Source organism: Bombina bombina, chromosome 6, assembly GCF_027579735.1.
Source record: "Bombina bombina isolate aBomBom1 chromosome 6, aBomBom1.pri, whole genome shotgun sequence".
NCBI lineage: Eukaryota > Metazoa > Chordata > Amphibia > Anura > Bombinatoridae > Bombina > Bombina bombina.
In genome coordinates, this window is record NC_069504.1 from 672,415,740 (window position 1) to 672,434,325 (window position 18,586).

At 41.2% G+C, this 18,586-nt stretch overlaps 1 long non-coding RNA gene across 1 annotated transcript; it reads right to left on the reverse strand.

Moving 5' to 3' along the window:
• Window positions 1-5,895: 5,895 nt before the first annotated feature.
• On the reverse strand, window positions 5,896-10,816 carry LOC128662198 (uncharacterized). The gene is made up of 3 exons (XR_008402720.1): window positions 10,620-10,816; window positions 10,192-10,315; window positions 5,896-6,663 (listed from the first exon to the last, which is right to left on the reverse strand). It is a non-coding gene; the product is annotated as an uncharacterized LOC128662198 (long non-coding RNA).
• Between the last annotated feature and the right edge of the window lie 7,770 nt (window positions 10,817-18,586).

The window sequence follows — 18,586 nt, forward strand, 5'->3', positions numbered from 1 at the left end:
TTAGGGGGCAATGATTTGGGCGCCATTCCGGTCTTGGAGCTTATCAAGATCATGCAAGCGGATATCGCTTGGATCAGAGCTCGGATTCCGAATGTGTTGGTCGGTTGGTCCAACATAGTTCCCAGGCTGGAATGGCGTCACATGTCTTGCCACAGCGCTGCTTATAAGGTCAGGAAGAAGATAAATTCCTCAGTTGCTAGAACCGTCACAGGTAATGGGGGATTCGTGGTTAAACACGAATCTCTTACAGCCGACAAGGTCCATTATTATAGAAAGGATAGGGTTCATTTAGAGACAGTTGCCCTAGATATTTTTATAAAGGATATTCGTAAGGCCATAGTAACCCTCCTTTAAGTCCGGTTGGGTTGTGTTTGTCCTTTAATGCTATCTGGTGGCGGGAGGTAACGGCCCTGTTGCCTTGGAAAGGGTGAACGGGGGGAGTGATGACCAATCTAAAAGTGAGAGGGGTGGATAGCCTCAAGTGCACGTGAGGTGCCCCTCCTTCCCCTTGCGGGTGGGTCACGTGATCTCATTAACCCCTTAGTAGCAATTTTTCTATGAGCAGAGGTCCTGCTCTGCTGCAGTTTCCGTTTGGGCCGTTTACCTTCTGCAGTGCTGGGTTGTTATTATAGCATTCGTTCAGCCGCCATCAGAACCTTGTTGGTTTCCATAGTTATTTATTTAATAAATGTTTAACCTGTGACGGTTAAAATTTTACCCACAAAACGTTGTTGTGTTTTTTATTATTATAGAGTAAGTTGTTATATATTCCCTTCTACGGCTAGCGACCGGTAGGCATTTAATCCCTTAGGCATATACCTTACTATGAGGAGAAACAAATCTATACCAGTTTCCTATTTCTTCTCTCCAGAGTCACTATTATAATGGGCTGAAACTATTGGAGGGACACTTTACTGCAGAACAATCATGTAAGAAAGTTACAGGTGTAGTGAACACAGCTATGGTTGTTCCTTATATGCTTTACTGCCTAAAACACCCATATATGATGCTGGTAGTATAATGTAGCCCTAACAGATGTTGCTCAGGAGGGAAACATAAGGAATAATGTTGCAAAATATAAATAGCTTTGTAGAATTCATACAAACTCTAGAGCATGCTTACTATTATTATTTTACTTGTGGGACACACTTTTCATCATAGCACATCTGGGGCACTCCTTTTTACACTGCACCTCAAGGACATTCTTTAATTGAAACACCTCTTGGGCATCCATTTTTAACAGCATTTGAAGGACCACTTTCCAGGCAAATTTTATAGAACAACACCTCTTTAAATTATAAAACAATTTTAGAGCACACTCCCATTGACAGTGGAGATCAGAGATACATCCAGCATTGAAGCTTATCAGAAATCAGCATTTGGATCTTTGAGTTTCAGCTTAGAGACAGACATGGAAAGCAAAATACAGTGAATAATATGTATGGCCATATACTGCAAAATAGGGGCTTGGAAAAAAAGAGGGAGCATTAAGCAAGTCGGTGTAAAAGCAAAATTATTGATGGCACAATAAAGAGTTGAGCCTCACTACCGACTTGCACAAAATGTAATTATTACCAGACTTTAATTCATCCTGATATCGATGCATCAGTGGTCTATAATCTTCTAGACAGGCAGAGTGAAGAGGAATAGTCAGCAAAGGGGAAGGGAAAGAAGCTGGGGGAAGTTGTTAGGCATCTTAGTGACAGAAAAACACTTCTAAATTGACTCTAACACTGCAGATGTCAGCCCCCTATGCTTTTAATGTAAAAGCTAGGTATGGCGCCCAGTAGTGACTCCTAGCTCCCTTACTAGCCAATCCTTCCCTAAGATTGACAATAAGTTAAGACAAAATAAAAATATTAAGGTAGAGGAGCGCAAAAAGCTCAGGGGTCTAGGAGGGTAATAAATCTTATTGACTCTTAATTAAAAGCAAATAGAATATATTTAAGTTAAAAATCATAGCAATGTATTCTTATAAAAATTGGGACGTCTCCCTTACAATAAATGTGAATAAGCTGATAATTTCAACAATTATATACGAAATTACAATATGCATACGTAGTTAAATATATGATTGCAATATGTGATTAAAGGGACACTGAACCCACATTTTTTTTCTTTCGTGATTCAGATAGAGCATGAAATTTTAAGCAACGTTCTAATTTACTCCTATTATCAAATTTTCTTTATTCTCTTGGTATCTTTATTTGAAATGCAAGAATGTAAGTTTAGATGCCGGCCCATTTTTGGTGAACATCCTGGGTTGTCCTTGCTGATTGGTGGATAAATTCATCCACCAATAAAAAATTGCTGTCCAGAGTTCTGAACTAAGAAAAAAGCTTAGATGCCTTCTTTTTCAAATAAAGATAGCAAGAGAACGAAGAAAATTTGATAATAGGAGTAAATTAGAAAGTTGCTTAAAATTGTATGCTCTATCTGAATCACAAAAGAAAAAAAAATGGGTTCAGTGTCCCTTTAATAATAATTGCAACTTTAGTTGCAGATAACTAAAAACACAGTATCGTTGCAGATAACTAAAAACACAGTATCGTTGCAGAAAACTAAAAACACAGTATATTCCACCTTACAATTTCAATAGTCTGAAAGGTTCATTTACAAACTCTTGTAACTCTAATAAGGTTATTGATGGCATATAGAAAGTCTTTCTAGGGGTTTAAACGTGTGTTTCAATGTTCCAGGGTTTATAGCTTTAAAATATAAAGCCTTTGCGTTGTACAAAACAAGGAGTCTAACCAATAAGACAAAGAACACTTCTGTGTTCCTGGTGATAGTGGAAAATAAGCTTACCGGGATCTTCAGACAAGCTAAGTGTTGAGCACAGGCTTACTGTGTTACTCTCCGGTGGTGTGTTTTCTTTGTAGCGCTTCCTATGAACCAAGCGTGGCTGTAATGATGTCACTTTTGCTCCACTGTGTACTGGTTCCGAATTTGTTGCTCTTTTAGACTATTGAAATTATAAGGTGGAATATACTGTGTTTTTAGTTTTCTGCAACTATACTGTGTTTTTAGTTTTCTGCAACTATACTGTGTTTTTAGTTATCTGCAACTATAGTTGCAATTATTATTAATCACATATTGCAATCATATATTTAACCACGTATGCATAGTGTAATTTAGTATATAATTGTTGAAATTATCAGCTTAATCACATTTATCGTAAGGGAGACGTCCCAATTTTATAAGAATACATTGCTAAGATTTTTAACTTAAATAAATACTATTTGCTTTTAATTAAGAGTCAATAAGATTTATCGCCCTCCTAGACCCCTGAGCTTTTAGCGCTCCTCTACTTTAATATTCTTATTTTAGCCCCTATGCTTTGACTAGGGATGGGCGGATGTTTCGCAACATTTGAAAAACGGCACGAATTTTAACACATTTGTTCGTTCAATTCGAATTTCGAATGTTTACATAACATTCTAACATTCGATTTTCGAATGTTCGGTTTCGAATTTTACGATTACATTCGAAAATATTCTTTTCGAAAAATTCGAATTTAGATTGTAATAGTATTTCTAATGCTTTTTCTTTAAATGTAATATTCGAATTATGCAATATTCAAATTCGAAAAATTCGAATTTAGATTGTAATAGTATTTCTAATGCTTTTTCTTTAAATGTAATATTCGAATTATGCAATATTCGAATTTGAAAAATTTGAATTTAGATTGTAATAGTATTTCTAATGCTTTTTCTTTAAATGTAATATTCGAATTACGCAATCCGTGTATTCGAATTTGAAAAATTCAAATTTAGATTGTAATAGTATTTCTAATGCTTTTTCTTTAAATGTAATATTCGAATTATGCAATATTCGAATTTGAAAAATTCGAATTTATATTCGAATTAAAAAAATTCGAATTTATATGTTTGTAATAGTATTTCTAATGCTTTCTTTAAATGTAATATTTGAATTATGCAATATTCTATATGGAAACATTCAAAATGATATATTTGTATCTATTATGTATCAATTTACTAGATTCCCGCCCTACCACATGAACTATTGAACTTCTGAATAGTATTTGTTAAATAGAATGTTAAATTCGAAATTTCGAATGTGGACATTTGATATAATTATAAACATTTGAATTCAAAAGTGACATTCGAAAACTGTAAATAACATTCGATTTCCGAATTTTTAAGAATATTCGTTCTTATCGACATTCGGATTTAGAATTCGAATTTCGGTAATAACATTCGTTCTACATTCAAAATTCAAAAATTCACACATTCGCCCATCCCTAGCTTTGACACAGGTACAGTGTGCTGTCTCTTATTGTGACTGACAGCACTGTGTACTTATGAAGGCAGGAAAGGGGAGTAAAACCTTCTTTGCAGATTTTTAAAACTCTGGAAGGTCAATTATTGACATGCCCCTGGAAAAAGCTTAGCTACAGCAATGAGTAGAACTGGCTACACATACAGCTTGATCAGCATATAGTTAAACATTCACTCCTTTTAACAGAGATTGTACTCTGCTTGCCTGTCTGCAGCTGCCTGACCTTCCCCATGCCAAAAGAAATGTCAGTGCCGATACGAGGTAATAGAATCTCTGCTCTTCATAAACTCCAGCAATAGGGAAATGGCTGTGAAGATTGTAGTAACTCCATGACTTGCTGCTGCAGATGGTCCAGGAGTGAAATAGGAACTGGCTACACCTGCAGCTTGTTCATCCAAATTCAATCTGCTACGCTATATATAAAGAGAGAGAAATACTAGCAACTACCCCTTCTATTGTACTACACTTTGCAAGAAATATAGACAATTACAAATTTTTGTTAATCATAATACTCTAAGAAGTTAAGTCCTGCTGCTGTTTCTATAGGTTCCACTACCACATTTGGCTGTAATCTGTAGGTGAGAAGAGGGGGAAGAGACAGCACTCAGGACATGACCTTTAAAGTCGTCAATCCCCGGCCCAATAAACTAACCCCTTTATAACCTACTTAATTGTATAAATAAAACTCACACACATAACCTTGGTATAAAATTGGCCGCAGCCCTTTTATTAAATAACAATAATTTAAATATTAAATATTAATAATATAACAAAACATTTAACAGAACATACCTAATGTTCTTAATAACATTAAACATATTGCCAATTCCCCATAGCGGTGCTAGTTCCCAAACCCACAAAAACAACATGGCCATCATTCAAAAACTGGACTCAACTATATACACGTTGAGTCCGTACCAAGCACACCTCCACTTTAATAGGGAACCCCTTGTCCCTATAATAAACCAGTTGCCTGCTCAACCCATGGAGAGGCAACTTCTTCAAATCCCCCAAATCACTTGGCCATCTTGCTTCAAATATTTGTCTGGGAACTAGCACCCCCGCCTTGCTGCGACAATCACAAAACAAGGAAAGAACACAAACTATTTAGGGAGGGAGGGAGCACTTTCCAAAACAATTTTTTGTCAAGTTGATACCTAACTTTCCCGCTCTTTTCTTAAGTACTCCGTGGCGCGTGCTAGCACCACCCACTTTACCTTGATACCCAATCAGAAAAAACAGGCCTATTCCTCCAAAGGTCAAGGCCCCTTCCCGTTACTGCACACTCCCAGGGGCTCCTTGACCTTTAAAGTCATCAATCTCCGGCCCAATAAACTAACCCCTTTATAACCTACTTAATTGTATAAATAAAACTCACACACATAACCTTGGTATAAAATTGGCCGCAGCCCTTTTATCAAATAACAATAATTTAAATATTAAATATTAATAATATAATAAACATTTAACAGAACATACCTAATGGTCTTAATAACATTAAACATATTGCCAATTCCCCACAGCAGTGCTAGTTCCCAAACCCACAGAAACAACATGGCCGTCATTCAAAAACTGGACTCAACTATATACACGTTGAGTCCGTACCAAGCACACCTCCACTTTAATAGGGAACCTCTTGTCCCTATAATAAACCAGTTGCCCTCTCACCCCATGGAGAGGCAACTTCTTCAAATCCCCCAAATCACTTGGCCATCTTGCTTCAAATATTTGTCTGGGAACTAGCACCCCCGCCAACGACTGGTCTGCTCAAGTAGCCCAGTCCCGCCAAACCCAAAACTTTTTCTAAAGCTTCTTTAATATCAAACAAAAATAGCTGCAGCCCAAATTGATTGAAATGAACCCCATCTTTTAAATAAAACTCCTCAGACCCCTCAACCTCAAAATCAGGGTGGAAAACGACCCCCCCCCCCCCAGCCTTCTGACAAAGGAACTAATTATTTTATTAATTTTTTTTACGGCTCCTCTCCAGTTTTTCATAATCCCAGGCAGACCTCCAAACCAAGCGTGGTGTGATTTGTGACCAAATTATTTTTATCTCAGGATGAAGATCTTTAATATTACCTAAGTCTCTCTTAGTTCTTCTGACTAACTCTTTTTGCGGAATAAGGCCCAAATCATTCCCCCCCAAATGCAACACCAAAACCTCAGGGTGATGAAAAACCTTACTATATTCAACAAATAATGGAAACAAATGCTCCCAACACATGCCCCTAATCCCAAACCATTTGACTTCCCATTGTCCAACTGGACACCTGAGCTGCAGGCCGCCCATTTTCTTACTGGCCTCAGCATTGGCCCAATAAATAAATGAATGCCCCATCACCCATACGATCCTCACACCTGAAAATACAAGAAAATAAAGAAAAAACATTCAGGATGCCATTTCATAAAACCACTCACCCAACATTTTTTTTTATTTTTTTTATATATATTCTCAAATCAGGCCTAACATAAGATTTATATTGATGTGATCCCCATCTCCCAATCCGTTTTACTATATCCTCCCTCAAACCTAATATAGAAGCCTCAGTAGCGCCCCCTATACGAAATGAGTGAGACCCAAAATCCAATGGATTAAGGCCTAATAAACCAATTGACCCTTTTAAAATAGCCCTAAATTGATACTGTGACAAAAAGGAACCATCAGAATGAATTAATAACGGGCCATCTTGCGAAGGCCGTATGGCCCCATAATGCAACAATACCTGACAAGGACACACTACTGACCCACTAGGGAATAGGACTCTATTCTTGCCTTTTTTATAAATGTCAGATTTACTACCCTTCAATAAAATTTCAACCCTATTTTCATCCCATATCAAGTCTTCTTTCTGTAAACCCCCAGCAACCCTTCTGCTTGGGCTTACTAATTCCGATATCCGGAAGGCCCTGAAAAAAGCTAACACAAAGGCAGTATGAAACAGGGATATTTCAAATGTTGATGAACAAATATAAGACAACACTACCCAAATCTTTTCAAGTAATGTAAATGTAATTGGCCTTCTCTTATCTATATTCTTAGCCTTCTTTTTTAAACCCTTAAGAACCTGACGTACCCAAAAAACTTTTGTAACATCGCACATACCCAATAAACAAAATCTGAAGGCTAGTGCAGCCAATCTTTCATCCATATTGGATGCTGACAAACCCAAAGCCCCCCAATGCCACAACCATTCTAGTAAACAACCCGTGACATCATCAATCCCTTCCCTGAGTTCAGCCTGACCTAACCGCAGTTCTCATTCTCTCCAGACTGATACATAAGAAGACCAAGTACCTGGAGCCAAAGAATTTTTAACTAACTTAGCCAATCCTCCTCCCCAAGCCTCCATAACTGATCTGGGGAACTCACTCCAACTGCATCGGCCTGAGGCACTAGCTCTCGAAAACGACTCCACTGTGAACGAGATAAAGCATCTGCTATCATATTACACTTCCCAGGAATATGTTTAGCTCTAACCAAAACATTCATACTCAAACATTTTAAAACCAGCACTCTCAGTAATCGCAAAACTGGCGGAGAAGAAGCAGATAACGAATTGATAGCAGAAACCACGCCCATATTATTTGTGTGGAATAATATAGATTTGTTAACCAATTCACCCTCCCAAACAAATAAAGCTACCAATATTGGAAACAGTTCAAGAAATACCAGGTTTCGAGTTAAACCCAGGCCCACCCAGGCCTGGGGCCAAACAGCCGCACACCAATGACCCTGAAAATATGCCCCGAAACCAACACCACCAGCCGCATCAGTTACCAAATCTAAATCCACATTGGAAACCCGAGCTTCCATGAAGATTGAAGCTCCATTAACATTTTTAAGGAATTCCAACCATACTCTCAAATCATCTTTGTGCTTTTTTAACCCTTACAAAATGATGAGGCTTGAGTACACCAGATGTGGCCAAAGACATTCTCCTGGAAAATACTCTTCCAATGGGAATGATTCTGCAAGCAAAATTCAATTTTCCCAAAAGTGACTGCATTTCCCGCAAAGTCACCTTACGGACACCAAGAAACCGTTGAATCATTTCCGACAAATCCACAATCTTTTCCCTCGGCAACCTACATTCCAACTTAGCCAAATCGATTGTAATGCCCAAAAAATTGAGGGCCATGACTGGACCCTCAGATTTTTCCATTGCAATAGGAACCCCAAATTCAGATGCCATTAAATAAAAAAAATCCCTCAACTTCACACAAATATCCGATTCTGGAGGACCCACATAAAGAAAATAATGTACAATAGATGAAAATCCCGACTTGAACTTCACAACCCATTACAAAAAGGAACTAAAAGACTCAAACAAAGAACAGGAAATGGAACACCCCATCGGGAGACAAATGGTCCACATAAAAAGCTCCATCAAAACAACAACCCAATAGGTAATGAGAAGAAGAATGAACCGGCAGCAGACGAAACGCTGCTTCAATATCAACTTTAGCTAACCAAGCAAACTGGCCCACTTCCCTAACCAACTTAACCGCCAAGTCGAAAGAAGCGTAGGACACTGACGCTAATTCATCTGGAATGCCATCATTCACAGATCCACCTTTTGGGAAAGACAGATGGTGTATAAGTCGGAATTTTCCCGGATCCTTCTTAGGAACCACACCCAAAGGGGAAATACGCAAATGAGGAATAGGAGGGACTTTAAAAGGCCCCGCCATTCTCCCCAACAAAACCTCTTTCTCGAGTTTACTCTTTACAACATCTGGCCATTCCCTAGCTGACTTCAGATTGCCTCTATAATAAACAACACCCCTGGAAGATGGTATTTTAAAACCAAATTCAAAACCGTGCATCAATAACAAAGCCTTTTCCCTACAACCCTTTTGTTTAGCGTAAAGTACAAGCCTCAGCTCCATCCCGCTTAACCTCACTGGCGTTACTCCCTTTTTCAGGCAACTCCTGGGCTCCACCCAATTGGTTCTTTCTAAAACACTTGAAAAATGAGTGAGCACCCCTGCACCCCGAACACTCATGCCTAAATTTACAAGATGATCCCCATTTGCAACCTTTCTCATTGAAAGCAAAGCAGAAACCTTTTTTAACTGCTGCCGACGACCCACTCTGGAGCGACCCGCTGGCTCCCCCACGAAAAGGCTGCAAAGACCTTAACGGAGTCATTATCTTGAGCCAAAGCCCCATATCCCGATCGTCCCATTTCATCTCAGGCTTGACCGACAAACGTTGTCGGAATTGCTCATCATAAAACCACCACGCCATACCCCCATAAGTTCTTTGAGCAGCTGCAACTTCATCTAAGTAACAAAATAGAGCCGTTCCCTGTTCTGGAAACTTACCAGCGAACACACTGGCATAAATAACAAAAGCCTGAAACCAATTGGTAAAAGTTTTTGGTAGTTTCCTGTACCGTTTTTTCCTCTCCTCTTCCTCCTTTTTAGATGCATATTTCAAAAGATTGGTCAAGCGGTAAAAGAGAAAATAGTTCAATAAATTCCCGCTTCCAGATCTTTTCCCTTAACTCAACCGTCAAATGCATGCCTAAAGGCCGATAGAACACAAACAAGATCTAGACAAAGCCGTATCAGCAATTTTAAGCTCCGGGCCCCCTGACCCTTTATTTTCAATGTTGACCGCTTTTGCATGGGGCAACTCAACTGCCTGTGCCTGTGTTGACAACCCTGAACCTTTACTGACCTCAACAGAACCCCCAACTGTAACATTTGACAATGAAGACCCAGGAGGAACCCAAGAATTGGCGACTCCTCCTGTTCCCTTAGCACCTTCTAACTTAGCTAACAACTCCCTTAAACCCGCTACAACAGTTACTGATATAGAATCAACATTCACCCCAACTTTTTCAACATTCAATTCCCCAGTACCAGCTCCCCCATTACCTGTTCTAGAATCCTGAGCCGCCGGGGACTGATCAACTTGAGATGCAGCCGTGATCTTCTCCTTAATCTGGAACCCAGAAGCCGTAGATTCCGTACTAGCCAAATCCTCTTGATTTCCTTCAGCCTGTAAAACAGAAACATGTGACAAACCCCCACGATGGCGTCCATAACCCAACACCCCTCGTAGCCATAGACATACCCAAACCACTGTCATCCAAAACCCTTCTACCCTTCTTAGGAGCTGTAGCCCGAGACACTGCTACCCTCGAATCCCCATACCTCTTGCGCTGTCTACCTCTACATTGTATTTGCCCATTCCCAGACCTGTTTGTCCGTTGGACAGAACTAACTGGACTATTAAATGCAGTATTCTGACCCCTTCTCAAATCCCCTTTATGGCCAAAATTAAGATTACTGGCCGTACTCACCCCTGCTTCATCTCCCCTCTAATCAGAACGTCCCGACATAGGAACGCCGTCCTCTATATCAAGCCTGATATTATCCGTCCAAGAATCCTGCAGGCCATAAGCCTCCCCACTCAGGCCGTCATCACCCACCACCAGAAAACCAGGAGGATTCTCAGGCCGTGACCCATTTACGTTCCCTTCTGAAAGATAAGCATTATTAGACACAAGCAAATTTTTTACCACATCAACATTCCCACCCCTCAAATTTCTAATCTCACCTCTTAAAATTAAATCACTCGATGCCCTAATTGCTGGCCTAAACTGGCAAGGAGGACCAACCGCACGAGGAGAAGAAGGTGTAAAATCCTCCTCAGAGGAATCTAAGTATAAGTTTAAATCCTCCCCGCCAGTATCAACTTCCCCCTCAGGCTGATTACCTATTAAATCATCTCCCCTAGCTCTTTCATCAACCACTTGCAACATATGACCCTCAAAACTACTACTAGGCCTCATAACCTGGGCCGTCTTTGGCACTTTATGTACTTGTGCTTCTACAACATGAGATAAAACTGAAGCGCCGGGTTCCCTTAGTTCCCTTCTAACCTCAACTCTCTGTCTTTCCACTACCCCCACCGACCTGGAACGCCTTACCGGTCTGGGTGATGCCACTGCCTTAACCGCCATCTCGCCGGAATCTGGGACCAACATTAAACGAAGCTTTTCTTCGAGCCAGGTAGGGCCCCTTTTTTCAGCTGCTTCCTTAAGCTGCCCTAATAGGGCATCCAACTGCGCCATATCAAATAGCAGATAAATAAATGAACAGCACTTTCCAAAACAATTTTATGTCAAGTTGATACCTACTTTCCCGCTCTTTTCTTAAGTACTCCGTTGCGCGTGCTAGCACCACCCACTTTACCTTGATACCCAATCAGAAAAAACAGGCCTATTCCTCCAAAGGTCAAGGCCCCTTCCCGTTACTCCGCACTCCCAGGGGCTCCTGGAAAGAGAGACAGGAATAATTTGATAGTGCAGTATTTCTAATATCCTCTTGAGTCTAGATGTAGCAATAAGAAACCTACTCTCCTAATGTAACCTCGACTGATGAGGTATGCACTGCATCTGTAGGGGATATAACTATCTGTGGTACCGATGTTACTTCTTAATGTGAGAGAATGATTTCTTATGTTAGTACTATTAACGTAAATGGAAGAAAAGGGTTCATGGTGAGACTTCTAACTTATTGCCAATTTGTAAACAATAATTTATTATTTGCTTACCTTTTCTACAAACAAAACCAATTACAAGTCTATTGTTATTGAAAGAGTCTTCTTGTAAGCTGTATCAACTATGTGTCAAAACCAGGGAGACTTAAGTGGTTTTAAAATGGTTAAATGTTTTAAAATCTTCCTTCCCAATAAAGACTCTGCTCACATCAATCTCCTTGGAAAGATATGGGCAAACCTTCCATTGTATCCAGAGCGAAGGAGGAGAGCGTTTGTTGGTGTCTCCGGCACAATGGGAATTAATGTAATTTTATAGGCAATCCCTTTCACGTTTCGTGAATCACAGTTCACTTTATCAGAGGGTATGCCACTAGGTGCCTCCTGCCTTCTATTTAAACTTTTCTAATAGTAAGCTTACATTATTCAACAAAATTGTAATTCAATTGTAATAGTAGATATGGCTAGACTACAGTATTGCGTGCCCGTAAACGGGCAAATTTGCCGGTTTAAGGGCATGCGATAAACAACCAGTCATTACAAGTGGCTGGTTATTGCTACTGCGAGCTCGCGGTAGCAATTTGTGCTCAGAAAATTAACCAGAGATCAGATCTCTGGTTAATTTAGTGCCTTTAAAGAAAAATGAGGTAAGAGAGCCTCAAAAAAAGCCGGTGATTTAACAAGCACTCATTCCTGTGTAAAGTAAATTTAAATTTAAAAAGCAAATTTTTTTTTTTTTAAATTAACTTTTTATTGAGGATGTAGGAAGTGAAATATACATTACAAACATTACAATTCCAGGTATATCCTTCAGTATTGCTTACAATAGAATGTACAGATAGAAATCACAATTATCAACATATCATTGGTGCAAGCAGTATAGTCCATTGCATCATGTTACAGTAATTAGTATGAAAATATCTCACTCTCACATATAGCTTTCCGCGTTCTTTAGTGATTAAGCTTTAATAGTAACTATAATATACCTCATCCTCATTTTAACTTTATAAACTATAACACATATAATCTGTTAGTATGAGTCTGCTGTTGACAATAGTATGCCTTCTAATTGCACCGTTGTGGTCACACTTCTCTGGCCTGAACGATGGCGGAGGGAAAAAAAATAAAAAAATATATATATATATAATGAAAGCACCTTGATATGTCTCTAATCCCTCCCTCCCCCTTCACCGCCTATTTGGTGGTATAGAAATCCCCATTCACCTCTCAGGGAGGCCGTTAGCATGAGTTCAGTATGGGCAAAGGGTGTCAGAATCCGTCTCTGATGTTCAATATCTAGTGTAGCTATATAAACCCGCCATTTATTTAGAAAATGCCTTAGGCGCTTACAAGTGTCCATTTTAGTATCTAGCTGTTCTATGAGAAGCTGCCTAAAGAGACTATGTCTAAACTTCACAAAGGAGGGTGTTGTTTTTTCAGTCCAAACCTTCAGTATAATCTTTCTTGCGACTAGTATTATCGTCGTAAGTAAGGGGCTCATTTTGGGGTCCTGCTCTCCCCAGTTCAGAAAGCATACCTGTTCTATTCCAATTTCAACCCTGGTCATCAAGGTATTGGTGGCCCAGTAAGCAATGCGCCCCCAAAACTGTGCAATCTTGGGACACTTAAGAAAATAGTGAAGCAAATCAGGATCATCCAGTCTTGCATTTACTACACTCATTCACTACTGTAGGATTCCACTTTGATGTCCTTCGGGGAGTTAGGTAATCTCTGTGTAGCATTCTGACCTGGGACTCTCTAAGTGTCATAGATAGTGTCGCCTTTATCACATTCTCTAAGCTTTGTAGGATTGTTTCCTGTAGGCCTTCCCTACTCAAGTCGGTGCTCCACCTATCCACCAGTGTCTCCAGATTTTTTGTCTCAATCTTATCAAGTAAAGTTTTGTATAGTCCTGAAAGTGTGAATTTACCTAGCTTAAACGAGATCATAGAAGGGTTGAATGTATGTGGTTCCCAAAAATGTGAGTCTGTTTTGATCAGTTGGTCTACATAGTGTCTCATTTGCAGGTAAGCATAAAAATGCCTCCTTGGTAGACCAAACTGGCGTTGCAAGTCAGTGAATGTTTTAATTCCCTTAGTAGAGTGATCTAGAGCATCTCCTACCAAGCGTAAGTCCGCACCTTCCCACACAACGAAGGGGGAGGTGTCTATTCCCGGGGGGAAGTTATTGTTGTATCTTAGCGGTATCATCCTGGATGACACACAAGTGCGTCCCAGATAGCGGAGCGTCAGCCTCCACGCCCTCAATATGTCTCTATATAGAAAGTTTCCTCGGATCTCCGCAGGAATATCACTAAAGTGGGCAAAGGGGAGGAAAGCTACACTAATGTCTCCTAACGCCGAACCCTCCAATTCATTCGTGCAGAAGTGCTCCGTGCCAAGCTGCCAATCTAGTACCAAACGACTCAGTGCCGCCCAATTGTATAACCGCAGGTTTGGCAAACCCAAACCTCCCTGGGAGGGATGCGCATGCAACTTACTAAGGGCTATTCGCGATCTGCCTCCCCTCCACAGAAAGCCCCCCACAGCTCGCGTGTATGCAGCCAGGTCTTTCTTTGATATTAATAGAGGTAGCATCAGTAATGGATACAAGATCAAAATCACCATTTTTATCAGGCTAACTCGTCCCGAGAGCGACACAGGGAGCTTCCTCCAGCCCTCTAAAGTCTGTTCGACTTCCCTACACACCCGCGTGATATTGGCTTTGTATAAAGTATCCACGTCTGTGGATAGTCGGATCCCCAGATAAGTCAAGGTGGGAGCGGCCTCCCTGAACGGGAAAGTATTCGGCTTAGTGCGGTGTCTGCGGAGCCACAAGATCTCTGACTTAGTTTTGTTTACCCTGTAGCCCGAAAAGGACCCAAAGGCTTCAATGGTCGCCAGTATTTTGGGTATATACTTCGCCGGGTGTTCTACAAATAGATGTAACCTAGCACCCCCTACGACGATACCCGGGTATATTTTACGCAGTTTAATTGCCAAGGGCTCCAAGGCCAGATTAAAGAGTAGGGGGGAGAGGGGGCATCCTTGATGGGTTCCCCTCTGTAGAGTGATACATGGTGAGAACAGGCCATTGGCCATAACATGGATCCAGGGAGCAGTATATATGTTGCTGATATAGGCCAGGAAGGCACCTTCGAAACCAAAACGTCTCATGGCGTCAAATAAATGGCTCCAGACCACCCTTTCGAAGGCCTTCTCCGCATCCAAGGATAGCAGGAAGGCCTCCGACTCCATTTGTACTCCCGCAGTTTTCGACTCACTTGAGAAGTGTGCTATAGCATGTAATACTCGTCTCACGTTAGTCACCGAGGTTCTATTACACATGAACCCCGTCTGATCAGGGTGGATGATGTCGGTTAGTATTAGTTTTAGTCTGTCGGACAGGATTTTCATGAGTACCTTGTAGTCCGAGTTGAGGAGGGAGATCGGATGATATGACTCAGGCAACTCGGGGGCTTTCCCTGGCTTCTGAATCAGAGACACATGTGCCATGGTGAAAGTCTTGGAAGGGAGGATCAGATCCCTATAATATGTATTGTACAATTTGGTGAGGGTGGGGGTAACCTGTGCCGTCAATAATTTATAGAATTCGATCGGCAGCCCATCAGGGCCTGCCGCCTTACCATTAGACATGGAGGAGATTGTCCTCGTAACCTCCTCTGGGGTGATGGAGGCATTCAAAACTGCCAGTTGTTCCGCATTGACCTGTGGTAGGTCGAGGTTCTCCCAAAAAGCAGAGGTTGTCTCCTCAGGGGGCAAACTCTGAGTGGCATACAGGGTGGAGTAGTACTCCGCTAAGGCCTTCACGATAGATTCCGGGGTCTTGTGAGTGACATTATGGTGTTTAAGGGCCGCTATCGGCTTGCGTGCCTCGCAATGTTTTGTCAGCGAGGCGAGCAATTTGCCCGACCTATCTCCCCCTCTATAGTACCTAGCATTGGATTTAAGGATTTGTGTGACCGCCTGGTGATGGAGGAAGGTGTCCAACTCTCCCTTACTAGTAAGATATTTATCCCGCGACAGGGGGTTCGGGTCACCACAGTATCCTTGGTAAGACTCAGTCAGGGTCTCTTGTAATTTTTGTAGCTTAGCTTGTAGTTTCCTTCGCAGCGTGGCTACATAGGATATGATATCTCCGGTAAGCACTGCTTTAGCAGTGTTCCAGAACAGCTCCGGAGTACTCAAATGTACTTGATTATCAGTGTAATAATCGTTCCATGCATGAGTCAAGTGTTTTACAAAGGCATCTGAAGTATATAGATAGCCAGGAAATTTTAGCGTGTTTTTGTTAGAGATAAAGGGACCCGTAGAAATCTCTACCTCAACAGGGGCATGGTCCGAGATCACTACATTGTGGATTTTGGTCTTGGTTACACTCGGAATGAGGTTGGGTGACAACAGGAAAAGGTCTATGCGGGAGAGTGTTGGTGTTGCCCTGGATATGCATGTGTAATCTCTGCTTTCAGAGTTTCGCAGTCTCCATATATCAATCAGATTCAGAGAGTCAGAGAGTCTAGTGAACACTTTTTTTTCAAAGGCTCCCTTGCTTTTCGGTCTAGACCCTGTTCTAGAGCGTTCTATATCCTGCATCCTATCACACATGGGATTAGGAGCCAGGTTAAAGTCCCCTCCCAATATTATGTCCATCCCCAGATACGGTGTTAGTGTTTGGATGAGTGCGGTCCAAAAAGCTATGGATTTACAGTTTGGGGCATATATGTTACAAATTATCATCACCTTTTGGTTGATCCTGATCTTCACAATTAAGTATCTCCCCTCACTATCTTTGTATGTAGCTAGTACCTCAGCCTTCACCCGCTTCCCAATCAGAATCGCAATCCCTCTGCTTGAGCTAGTGTGTGAGACATACTCCACCGCTCCCACCCAGTCCCTCTTAAGTTTTTCGTGTTCTGCCTCCGAGAGGTGGGTCTCCTGTAGTAGTGCTATGCCCGCCCCTAAGCGTCTTAAATGCATCAGAATCATGCTCCTCTTAGTTGGGGAATTAATCCCCCCTACATTCCATGTAAACAGTCTAACCGTCATTTATGTATTGGTTTTGAGTCCCAGCCACCACCCATTGCGACAAGGTGAGCGTAAGAGAGCAGCAGAGAGGGGGAGGGGGAGGAAAGAAGAGAGAGAGAAAAAAAAAAAAAGGGGGCCACCTACCATCCCAGTTCAGAGATTGTTCCCCACGGTCTGAGGATGTATCATTTTGGAACGGTGTGGCCTCTGCCTGAGAGAGAAGATAATTGTCAACAGTTAGACTTTGGTTAATACTTTGCATCAGCAGCAAACAAGTGATTAAAATTAGGTGCTCACTAGGTTGGGGGGTACCTTCTACATTTAAAGTGTCATGAAGATCTGAGCTAAATACCTTTAATTGGTCCGCACCTTCGTGCCAAACCTTTGCCTCAAACCTGTGAGGGCAGCATTGCGATAGAGTTATGATTACACATAATAAACATTTCAACAAATTAAACAGGTTCAGTGCTAGTCCTTGATATTGCAATAATTGGGGAGGTTTATCTTCATCATTACTGGCTAGATTATCTAAACTAACGTTCACTGGTTGCTCTGTACCGGAGCACAGAATTTTTGTCCCAAAATTGCAAGGATTCAACAACAGTAATGTACTTATAACACTTAGAAACCAACCTATAGAAAACAGGATAAAAACATTAACATTTAAAACTGTAACATAATTTTCAACTGCCACACTCTCTCCTTGCCTATATATCAAAAACATTCCACCTTATTTTAAAGTTTTCTATCATCTATGCTACTTAGTAGTAATAGACCTATAGTACGCAGTGCTCAGTGTTGCTCATCCTGGGTCTGAGCGTGAGGATCTGGGCGAGCCTGCTTCTGACCTATCTTGCTCCCTACCCAGAAACTCAGTAACCTCCCGTGGCGTGTCAAAAAACTTAGGGCCTGAGGAGGTCAAGAGTTTTAATTTGGCGGGGTACAAGAGGTATACTTTTCTGCCCTCCCCATTGAGCCTAGAGCACAAGGGGGAAAATTCTTTACGCTTCCTCATAAGTTCAGAGGAGTAATCCTGAAAAATGAGTATCTTTGAATCCTTGTACATAGTTGGGGAGGTTTTTCTATAGGCACGTAAGATCTCAACTTTAAGCTGAAAGCGTAATAGTTTAACCATTACCTGCCTGGGTTGGGTATTGCCTCTCTCCTGCTGCCTATCCGGACTCACCCTATGTGCCCTCTCTACACTGCCCCTGAACACCATGGGAGTAAGTTTAAGTAATAGAGGTAAGGTGTTTTCTACAAAGTGGATGAGGTCCTTAGGTTTAACGCTCTCAGGTATCCCTAATATACGCAAGTTGTTGCGACGGGATCTGTTTTCCAGGTCCTCCAGTCGTTGGTGTAAGATTACATTTTGTTTCATTAAAACATCTATCTGAGTGCCATGCGTGACTGATGTGTCCTCAAGCCCTGATACTCTGTTTTCCATCTCAGTAAACCTAACAGAAAACTGTTTCATCTCCCCTGTTAAGTGATCAAGACCTTTTTGCAAGCAATCCATTTTAGGGAGAAAGATGGAGGAGAGCTGCTGTACCACCACATGAGTGTCCATAGATATCGCAGGAGGATCCTGCATAGACGGTGTCATATCCTGTGTGTGATCAGCAGCTCCCCTAGTCTTTCCTGGGCCTTTATTTTTCCCGGACATTTTACCTCCCGCCAGAAATTTATCCATAAAACCCAGACAATCAGAATACAGTAATAT